We start from the raw sequence: 11,178 nt of genomic DNA, 5'->3' as shown, positions 1-11,178 counted from the left end.
TGGGATTAAAGGCGTGCGCCACCACCGCCCGGCGATGAGTGAAGTTTTTTAATCAATATAATATACATATTCTTGGTAATAATTCCATAACTCATTTTAATTTTTGTAACAATAGCGTAAACTATTTCATATACTTGGTGACAATACCATAGCTTATTTTATTTTTTGGTGACCATACCATAGCCTATTTTATATATTTGGTGACAATACCATAACCTATTTTATTTTCTAGGTAACACTAACATAGCCTATTTTATTTTCTTGGTAACAATTGTCATCGCTGTTCTCAATGTTAAATTGTTTTTTCTATGTTTCAAAATTTTAGCAAAGAAAATGTAACTGAAGTCATAAATGTAATGAATAATAGATGACATGATGTCTATAAAAGTATAGCTGTCCTCTTTTTAAAGTTGGCTCTTTACTCTAAAATTGAAGTGATAATGTTACCAGTCAAGAGTAAGAAAGTTAGCTAGCTCAGCATTATCCTGCTGCTAAGTGAAATCAGACAAACAAAAGCCTTTCTTTCTTTAGAACCATATTCTAAGAACTGCTGCAAGCTTATTTCTCTTCTTTTTATGTCTCTGTCAATGCAGAATACCGTCATTCAAAATAATAAAATAATAGAAAGTCAACCAGCTAGTTTAAGGATCATATTGTTTAATCCTCTGGGGGTAGGACACTCAAGTGGAAATGAAAGATTTAATTTCTCAACATCTGTATATATTAGCTAATGTCCTTCTATCAAAGACTAGAAATATTTATCCTCTCCTTTTCTGTAAGTATGCCAATAGCCACTTGAAATGAGATACATGCTGTGGTGGTGGCATATGGTTCAGGGAGTGAGTCTTTATCAAGATAGGTAAGGCTGTGATTTTGATATGAAGGAAAGAGTGAAAAAAGTCTCTCTCTTTCTCTCTCTCTCTCTCTCTCTCTGTCTCTCTCTCTCTCTCTCTCTCTCTCTCTCTCTCTCTCTCACACACACACACACACACACACACACACAGAGGGGTGAGGGATGAGAGGGGACTATAGAAATATATGGTATAAAAATAGCAAAAAAAAAAAGAGAAAGTTTTCTTTTAAATAGAAGCAGTAACATCTGAGTTATGAATTTCCCAAGTAATCTGTTCTTGAGGAAGTATAAATATTCCTTAGAAGAGTAACAGAGATGTCGCCTACACCAGCTATTTGCTCATACAATGCAGTCATATAAAAGAACACATGAATAACTCAAGGTGAAATGCAGTAAGAGCGGCCTCTGTACCATATAACCGTGCTATATCCCAACAGTTCTTCATTCTGATTTTTAAGCGTGGGAGGAAGGCAAGTACGAATCAGAGCTTGCGAGGCGAATCTTGGCTTGTTATTTTGCTAATTTAATGTTCAGCATCTGGTCTACCTGCTGCTCTGCATGAGCCTTGGTAATCTGACACTGATTGTGGAACACTGATAGAAGAATAATGAGTAAACTTCAGATTGAAATTCCTTGCTGGTGAACTAGCAGCATTCAAGCTTATTAAAACCAGTCAATAATAACTAACCAAACTTTTACTTTTGAACTGTTTTAACAGATGGCTGCTATAGATCTTCATAAGCTCACACACAGTGCTCATTTGCATTTTCTTGTCTTCGTAGTAAATAATTGCCAAGATTCAGGTCTTTGCTTTCATTCCCTTTGTGATAACTCTCCAGGTTGAAATTTCAGCCTAGATGTTTTCAACTTTCTGGCAGCAAGATCAGAAACATTAATGATTAAATGTGGACTAGAAGCATATGCAGTTTCCAACATATACCTTGGAAACATAAGTTGCCTTAGGAAAACTCTCCATTTCTTAAACTATAAACTATGAGATTTTTGTGTTTGCCAGAGTAAGTGTCTGCTTATATAAGACATTTTTTTAAACTATAAAAAAAAAATCTGTGGCAAGGGTGTAACATTTTTAATAGCAGCAGTGCCTTTTTATAGCTGCAAGTAGATAAACAATTATAACAAAGTCATACTTCTGAGTTAGGTACATCATAGGACCAAGTTTGTTAATGTCTCAGCACAATACAAATGCCGCTCTAAATCTGGGAAGCATTGATAAGAGGTCTAGTCTGATGAGCTTCACCCACATAGAACTGACTCCGATTACTAGAGATTTTCCTCTTTTTTGTCTAGCATAATCTACTTCCAAAAATACTTAAGAGTTGCTGTAGGCCTTGCTGTCAGGATGGAAGGCAACACTGTTGATCGGACCTAAGTGGCCCTTGACTCTCCCAAACTCTTCGTCAAAAGCCAAACGGAAGAACCTGGCTTCAAACTTGCCAATCCTGGTGGAGGATGTGGTTACATCCATGGCTTCCTGACCTCCTCCCAGCACCACATGGTCATAGTTGGGAGAGAGAGCAGCTGAGTTGACGGGACATTCTGTTCTGAAAGTCTTCTGATGTTCAAGACTTGTGAAGTCAAAGAGCTTAGCTGTGTTGTCCTTGGATGCAGTGACAAACATGGTCACGTCTCTAGACAACTGGATGTCATTGATCGGCTGAGAGTGTTCCTTAACATTCACCAACACCTCTCCAGACATGGCACTATACTGGTTGAGCTCTCTGCTCTCGTGGCCTGCGATGATGCAATCCCGGAGGGGTCCCCAGACAGCACTGGTGATCTTTGAATCATTACACGGGATCTTCATGTAGGGCTCATTGTTGTCGATCTGGCTTGGATCCCACAGATCAAAGAAGCTCACAAAACACTGGTACCCCCATCTACTTCTCTGTGGAAAGCATGATGATGTTGCCCCCAAAGTCAAAGCCACAGGTCCGGACAGCTGAGTTGGTCCTGAGTAGAGCCAACTGCTTCCCTGTTTCACAGTCCCAGAGACGACAGCTGTTGTCAGCTGAGCCAGTAAGGACATATTTGGTGTCCCAGTCAGCATCCACACACCACAAAGCTACAGTGTGGCCCACGTAGAAAAAATATTTTCATCTAAAGTACCTCCTTTAGATGAAAAATAATAACTGATGTACAAAAGAAGATGGTCTTCATAGTTAATAAGAAACATAAAAGCCTCCGATATAGACAGGTAGTCAATTTCTTATAATTTTCATTTTTTCTAAAAAGAAAAAAATCAAGTGTCAAATCCAAGAGTAGTCCTTATCATTTGAAGAAATAACCAAACTAGATAACATATAAGCTAACTTCATAATTCAACAACCACTCAGTAATACTGTAACCAAAGCTACCCAATAAAGGTCTCAAGAGAATCATAGATCCTATGCTTATTACGTTCCAAGCAAGAGAAAAATTACACTGTTTGGACCAACTATTTATATTAATTGCCCCAATACTGACTTCAATGACGTGGCTTTTTCCTGTCCTGTGTTGACCTATTCTGTTCTGACTCCTAGCTTGTTCATGTGACCTCTCCAGTCAGTGAGGTATCAGGCAATGTGTTCCAAGGAGAACACAAGCTTGAGAACACATGTTTAGTTTTGCTTTATGCCTTGTACAACTGAGCTGGTTTACTCCCAGACCCTTGCCACCACCAAGTAAGGATGGCTAAGCCACTCTGGAAACAAATTTTGAGCAGTTCTGGAAAAAGTCATCCTGATCTAAATTGTTATTTGCAAAATTACAAATACATGACCTAACATAGTTCTGGCTATCTACAGCCTGCATTAACATGACCACTGTATCAACCCATAGACTCACTTAAAAAAAATGTCTGCCTTTTAAATACTTTTTCATTTTGTAGTTGTTATAGTTGGCAACAGTTAATAATTGGTACACTTAACTTTATTCTCAAAATCTTTCCAAAATCATATCAATCAACTCTTTTTCTAATTATTCTTAGTAACTTAACACAATAATCTTTCCCTTTTCTCATCCATTTCCAATAGGTTAAATGAAATATTTATAACGCTAATAGTCTCGCTGTAACTACTACCAGTTTAGGTGTGATAGACCAATTAACCAAAATTACTAACTCAACTTTACGGATCAAGATTTTACAATTAAAGCATGTATTTTACCTGGGAATAGTCTTTAGTAATGAAAAGAAACATCCAAGCCCCAAGATGTTCAATTTTACAAACAAAATATCCTTAAGAATTTAGGATAACTCAAAAACAAGAAGCAACCCTTTATTTCAATTTACCAAAGGAGGACCTACTTATGCAATTTCTTATTTGTACATTTTACATTTTGAGTTTCCAGTAGTTGTGTCTTGATAACAAAGAGGATCCATCAATCTCATTATTTCTCATGTTGGAAGCCAAAGGTTACTCTAAAGAAATCATCCATCTCTAATTGACTTTACCAGATTTTCTCAAAGGCAGCATATTAGCATTAGTCTTCTCGTTACATGAAATGAATAAATAATGGTTAATTTTTCAGTATTTTAATAATCTCTTCATATGGAATGGTTGGGAATCACCGTTTTGAGACAGGGGCAAGATGTGATCTGAGACAATGTGAACATGACATCATTGGCTTCCTTTCCTACTGTGTCAAATCCTTGATTCTCCTTTTTATCATTAATCAACTACATTACGAATACCTATAGTGGTGACTAAGGGCAACCTAGTAACCTGCCCTGGGAAAAATCCAGTCTCTCATAAAGTAAGTCACAGATTTGAAAGGAGGGAGGAGACACAGGTAGAAATAAAAGGAGAAGCCAAAAGGGTAGAAATTATGCAGCTACAGTACTCATCTATCAAATTCTCAAAAAAAAAAAAAAGAATTTTACCAGGGCAGTGGTGGTGCACACCTTTAATCCCAGCACTTGGGAGGCAGAGGCAAATGGATTTCTGAGTTCGAGGCCAGCTTGGTCTAGAGAGTGAGTTCTAAGACAGCCAGGGCTACACAGAGAAACCCTGTCTAGGGGTCGGGGGAAGAATTTTACATTGAAAATATGTAAGTTCTACATTTTTAGCTATTAGCTAAAAGGTAAAAATGCATTGTTTCTTGTGGGTTCATAGTATGTGGAACCATAGGAGGATGTAGAATTTAACACAGCCTGAAGTTTGCTAAGCCAAAAAGTCCACTTTCTTTTCTTGCTACTGGTAATAGTCATTACAAGTCTGTTTTCCATGAATCTAAGAGTCTACTACATGTTTTTACAGTTCTTTTTTAAAACACTTATTTATGAGGAAGGCACACACACACACACACACATACACATACACACATGTGCGTGCACGTGCACACACACACACACACACACACACACACACCATGGTGCTTATGGAAGCCAGAGACAACTTTCAGAAGTCAAGTCTCTCCTTGTACCATGAAGGTCCTGAGGATCAAAGATATTTATAAGACATCAACTGCACAAAAACAACTAATTGGAGTCCAAATACCATTCCTTTCTTCCTTCTCCTATGCTGGTATCCTTAGCAGTGGCTAGAAAAATGAGAGCCTCTATTTTTTCAGCCTTCTTCGTAGCAAGAGATAGCCAGAAGATACAATTCCTACAATGACAGAGGAGCAGAAGTAGGTTCAGGGGATTTCCAGGAAATATTTTTTTCTTTCTAATGAAAGAACACATTAAATGACCAAAAATCCTTAGTGTGCAAATGCATACCTCCCTCCATTGTGCACTCATATTTTTGTAGAATGTCACATATATAAATGTGTGTGTGTGTGTGTGTCCCACGTCTTTTCCACTACCTCTCACTTCTAACGTCATATACTCTTTTTGTGAACCACGGAGTTCATTGGTGTTGCCAGTGTGTACATAGTATAGGGATATCAAATAAAACATGGAAAATATATCTCTGTTTTCATAACATAGAATAGGAAAAAATTGAATTTCAGCAACACTAACAGTGATATTATGGACTATTTGATCGATTCCAGTAGCCATCTACCTCCATGTATCTTGTCATGGGAGAGAAAACAATAACAATTCTTATTGTTATCGTTTCTCTTGGTCAAGTGTTTCATTACTTCAATTTCCCTTCCTTTTTCAAGATTTATTTTTCTTTTTTTATGTGTGAACTCACCACATGTACAATGGTACCTGCAAAGGCCAGAGAAAGGTCTCATGTCCTCTGAAGATGGACTTACAAGCAATTGTTAACCATGCAAAATGGGTATTAGGAACCAAACTTGAATTCTCCAGAACTGTAGCAAGCACTCTTAACTGCTGCATCATCTCTCCAACCACTCAATACTTCAATTTCTAATCATTGCTGATAAAAATCCCAACCTCATGCTTTTAATCAAGCTGATAATGTCTCTTTCCCTGTAGCTGATATCAGACATTATATAACTAATAGCATGATTTCTAAATATAAATCTTATCTTGGACTTCAAGTTCATTTAAGTAGATTCTTCTAAGGTCAATTGTTGATTGTACATTAGTCCCAGGTGTAGAAATTGTCTACCATGAACTACTATTTAAGTGTCAAGAAAATCAGGATTTATGCATGCATATCAAATTATTGCTTGTCACTTGGCTACCAGGTAAATATGAAACAACAGAGAGCAAATGTAATACCTACTTATAAAGCCTAAACTTTCAGAAGAATAACTTTCCCAGAAGCAGGGCTTCTATCCATCCTTTTATTTCTAAAGCTCCACTGTCCTCAAGTTGCTCCTAATTTAGAGAATGTTAGACCAACTACAATGGTTCACTGTGAAATTGCATTTTGAAGCAACTGAAGTAAAACTGCCTTCACAGATTTTTGTATCATAGGAAAAAAATAAAAACGTGCTTTGAAGGTAGATAAACAATGCTGAGTCTAAGCACCCAGGGGGATTTTTCATGCTGCCTTTGAAGTTTCCCTTTATATATCACAGGAAAGGTGCAGTAAAGTGTTTGGTATAAGACAATAAAGTATATTAGATGTTCATTAAACTTTTAGTAATTGGTCTTTTTTGTGTGGTGCCTCAAATAATTTTAAGCATGCCTTCATAAACTCAGGGGGAAGAAAGGACCAAATTCTGTTGAGCCTGGCTCATCCTTAAGTGCAAATGACTCTGGTCACAAACAAAATCATTTTTATCAATCTATAATCTTTAAGAATTAGGCAAGAATATTGTTACAGCAGCCATTGATCTTGATGAGATGTCTGACCAGGCTGAGCAAATACAGAGTAAACTCCAAGTTCAACAGGGGCTGAGTAAATAGCAGAGATGCTCAGTATGATGTTTGTTTCACCTGCCTAAAGCCTTAAAAAGGTGTCAATGTGCGGTTTTGTTAGCCTTCATATTATTTGTAAATGTTAGATTAGCCAAGGAGGCTGTGGTCCATTTGACAGTCTTTGCCTCCAAATGTTTGCTACCAGTGAAAAGTGAGCTCATGTATCATCCTTCATATTCACTCCCTCTCAGCTACTTGTTCAATAGGTATCGGAGGTCTTCCTTCAAGGGAGGCATGAGAGATGCAAATGTTAACAAGATAAAGCACTTGCCCCTATCATGAGCAATCAAAAAGCTCTAAAATTGGCTTCTGAGCAAACATGATGGTCAACTCGCCCATTATAGAGGTTGTGGAAAAGAAATATTCTACCGCTCAAGATACTTATGAACAGCAACGGTTTGACCCTCCCCTGCCTTCCAGACAAAAATATCTCTAAGCAAACACCATGCAGGAAGAATGGAAGCAGCAGATGAGGTTATCCAGATTTGACTGAACTAAGATGACGAACACAGGCAGAGTAAACATGGAACTACTGACCTTTTAGGTCCTTGGTGCCTGGTTCTGAATTGCTATACCTTTTGTCCATCAAAGGAGTCTGGTAGGCAGCCTGGAATTTGTCTCATGCTCCTGTAAGGAAAGTAGGCTCATCAAGAACAGGAACTGCAACTAAACCCTGATTAAACTGAGAGCTCCATGCACAACAGTGAACATCTTATGTATAGCTACTGTGTTTCTTCTCTTTGCAAATACTGAGTGACCAGAGAGGAGTGACTAATCTAAGCATTCAAATAAATAAATGTGATGCTACATTGTGGGGCAGTGCCATTTGTTGAAAAAGAAATTTACTATGGCACAAAAAGCAGATTTGACAAAACTCTTTCCAGAAATCTCACATCTTAATCCTTGGACTATAATATAGCTCAAAGTTGTATCTATATGGGGAAGAACCAAGGAAGAAGTAGCATCTTTAACAATAGGGGAGCAGACAATGAGGATAGAATTAGAAAATGATTGGTGAGTTAGTGTAAGTCTTCTATGCACATAAAAAGATCAAACAAACTTGTGTGGCTAGGAGTGAAAAAGATAAAAAAGTTGAAAAGAAACTTAAATTTAAATCAGCTATGGAGCCGTTTTGTACCTGATAAAAACCACCAGAAAAAGAAGTGACATCAAGAACAGTAGCGCATGCTGACAATCCCAGGTTAAAGCAGGCATATTGCAAATCCATAGAGTGAGACCTTGACTCCAAAGTGTGGCAGCAGAAAAATAAAAACAAGTTCATGAAGCTCAATTTGTTTCATGAAATAATATATTTGAACTCACTGTAGATGATAAAATAGAGAGATGATATAACAGGAAAAAGTCCATACTTTGACTTCTTCTAAAAAAAAACTTAAATGTAGAAAAATCATGGAAGCTCCATCCAATGGCTTACTGAGAGCAACATGTGTTCCAGATGAGTGCAGGCCCTGCCCAGTCCTCTTCACTCACCCTTGGTTTTCAGTAGGACTTGGAATGCAAATTTTCTTGTTGTTGCTATTGTTTTTGTTGTAGTTGTTGTTATTTCACTCTGTGCTTAATGTGCTTAATGAGAGAAAGAAGACCATATTTAATAGGAGATAGATGAAGATCCAAGGAAGTTTACAAGCAAGGGAAATCACACATTATTCTGCCCAAACTAGCAGAGTTTTAATAGTTTAAAGTCTGTGAAATCCAGGCAGTTTTAATTTTTAACTATATTTATTTTTGCATATCTGCATATAAGACACATGTGTCGAATTGTATGTGGAGGTCAGAAGACAATGCATGGAAGTCAGTTCTCTCTTTACAACATCCTAACTCTGGAGATAAAGCTCAGGGAGTCATCTCAGTAACAAGGACACTTACCTGCTTTGGCATTTTGCTTAGCCCAGCCAAGAAAGGTTTAATAACAAATAAATAAGCCCCCGAAACTTAGGTTTCCCATTATCCAACTTTTTTTATCTTTTGTAAAGAGAATTTTAATGTCATGTAGCCCACATTCAGAAAGCTGTTGACTATACCTTTGACTCAGATCAGTACTGCTAAGTAATTTAAATAAATCACTAAACTAAAAACAACTTGCCTATAATGTGCATGAAACACCTAGCTTTGCTCTAATGGATTAAATATAATTTTATCCTGAATTTGTGCTGTTTTCATTCACTTCCACTTGTGTTTTGCTGTGGTTTATGCCTTCACCTCATGGAAATTAACTTTGTCCTCAAGTCTGACAAAAACTGAGTTTAATAACATGACATGCATCATTACAATCCACTAAATTAAAACCAAATTAATACTTTATCCTCAAGGAACTCTTACTTTAATCCAGAAGCTCTCATTGCAAGGGATTTATTTAAGGGCCCTGAAGTTAGATTGGTTTAATTTAACTGTTCTTTATTAAGTTTACTGGACAACACTGCTTTTGAGATTCTCCAGTATGCATATCTAGGATGCAAAAGGATATGATGTTGTTGATGGAATTGACGTTTTAAGATCCTTTAAAGCAAAACATTGGTAACTGGAAACTGTGAGCAGATAGATCTCACACAGTCATGATGAATGACCCCAAAGGACCTGAAAATGATTGACAAGGGGAAAGGAAATTTATGTTAATTGAGTACCTTCTGCATTTCAGATGGCATTTAACCCCTTCCACATTTATAAAGCCTTTTAATAAACATATGAAATGCTGGCCCTTAATTTAATAGAGATCTACAAACATTCAAAATCACACTATAAATGTGACCTGACTTTGAACCCAAGACTTCTCCACTTCCAAAGGTATGCTTTGTTGAAGAGAGAGAGAGAGCAGACCATGAGTTTTTCAAGCAGATCTAGGACGAGTGATACAAACCTGTCACCCAGCACATAGGAGACTGAGAAAGGAGGATGACTGTAAAGCCAGACTGAACATCATAAAGAGCCCATGATTAAAAAAAAGAAAAGTTTTAAAGAAAAAAGCTTACATGGCACTATTTAATCCTGCTGAACGGCTGCTGTTAATCTCAACTGTAAAACCTAAAATTAGATGTGCACTCTTGGGAGGGAAAGCTCACTATGAGATCCCACTATAAAGTTCTCTAAGAGTCATGTATATTATCTGCAGAGAGCAGTACTGCATGTGTAGACCATTTCAGGAAGCCTGAACTATTCCTATCATTCAACATTTATAGCCATTTTCAAATATCACAAATGTTCTGGTACATGCACACAGAGTCTCACCATGGCATAGATAAATATGACTGATCCTGTGGCGAGAAAGGCAATGAATAGCCTCAAAAGTTACTTATCTATACCAGCACTCTAAGGCAGTTTGTATACAAGTGGTCATTGTTAATCTTTTAAAAAGAAATCTTTTAGCCAGAATACACATGAGGGGACTCATGGCTCCAGCAGCATGTGTATAGCAGAGGATGGCCAAGTCAGTCATCAATGGGAGGAGAGGACCTTGGCCTTGTGAAGGTTCTATGCCCCAGTGTAGGGGAATGCCAGGGTCAGTAAGTAATGGGGGGGATGGTAAGAAAGGGGGAGTGAGGGAACAAGGGATTGTTTTAGTTTTGGGGTTTTTTGTTTTGTTTTGTTTTTTTAATTTTTTTTGGAGGGGAAGCTGGGAAAGGAGATATTGTAAATAAAGAAAACATCTAATAAAAAAATGTTGTCCTTCAAAAAAAAAAAAAAGAAAGAAAGAAAGAAAAGACAAAGAAAAAAGAAATCCTTTAACCAAAGAACAAACCTGGTTGCTTCAATATTTCATCAGGTTTGAGGAAATGCTGCGAGGAACCCTACTAAATCTTCAATACAAGATTCAATAAGGCTGAAATAGATTAAAGGAGCAGCCAAACGAGATGGACATGGTGGCAGCACGAAGCAGCAAGAGGACAGGCTACAGCACATGCAGAGGCAACTGCACAGAGAGGCCAGGGGAGCAGCTACTGGGCAGGACTCTACATATCCCTCTAACAGGGGACAAGGTCTTATCACAAAATAAAATAAAATAAAATAAAAGTGAGATTTAAAAGAG

General features: G+C 37.4%; 1 pseudogene; it reads right to left on the bottom strand.

Annotated features, from left to right (window-relative positions):
* Window positions 1–2,183: 2,183 nt before the first annotated feature.
* Window positions 2,184–2,958, bottom strand: LOC116077608 (annotated as a pseudogene).
* Window positions 2,959–11,178: the final 8,220 nt, after the last annotated feature.

This window comes from Mastomys coucha, unplaced genomic scaffold (genome assembly GCF_008632895.1).
Source record: "Mastomys coucha isolate ucsf_1 unplaced genomic scaffold, UCSF_Mcou_1 pScaffold5, whole genome shotgun sequence".
Taxonomy (NCBI): domain Eukaryota; kingdom Metazoa; phylum Chordata; class Mammalia; order Rodentia; family Muridae; genus Mastomys; species Mastomys coucha.
Note: the sequence above shows the minus strand (reverse complement) of the source record. Positions and strands in the feature narration are given on the sequence as shown.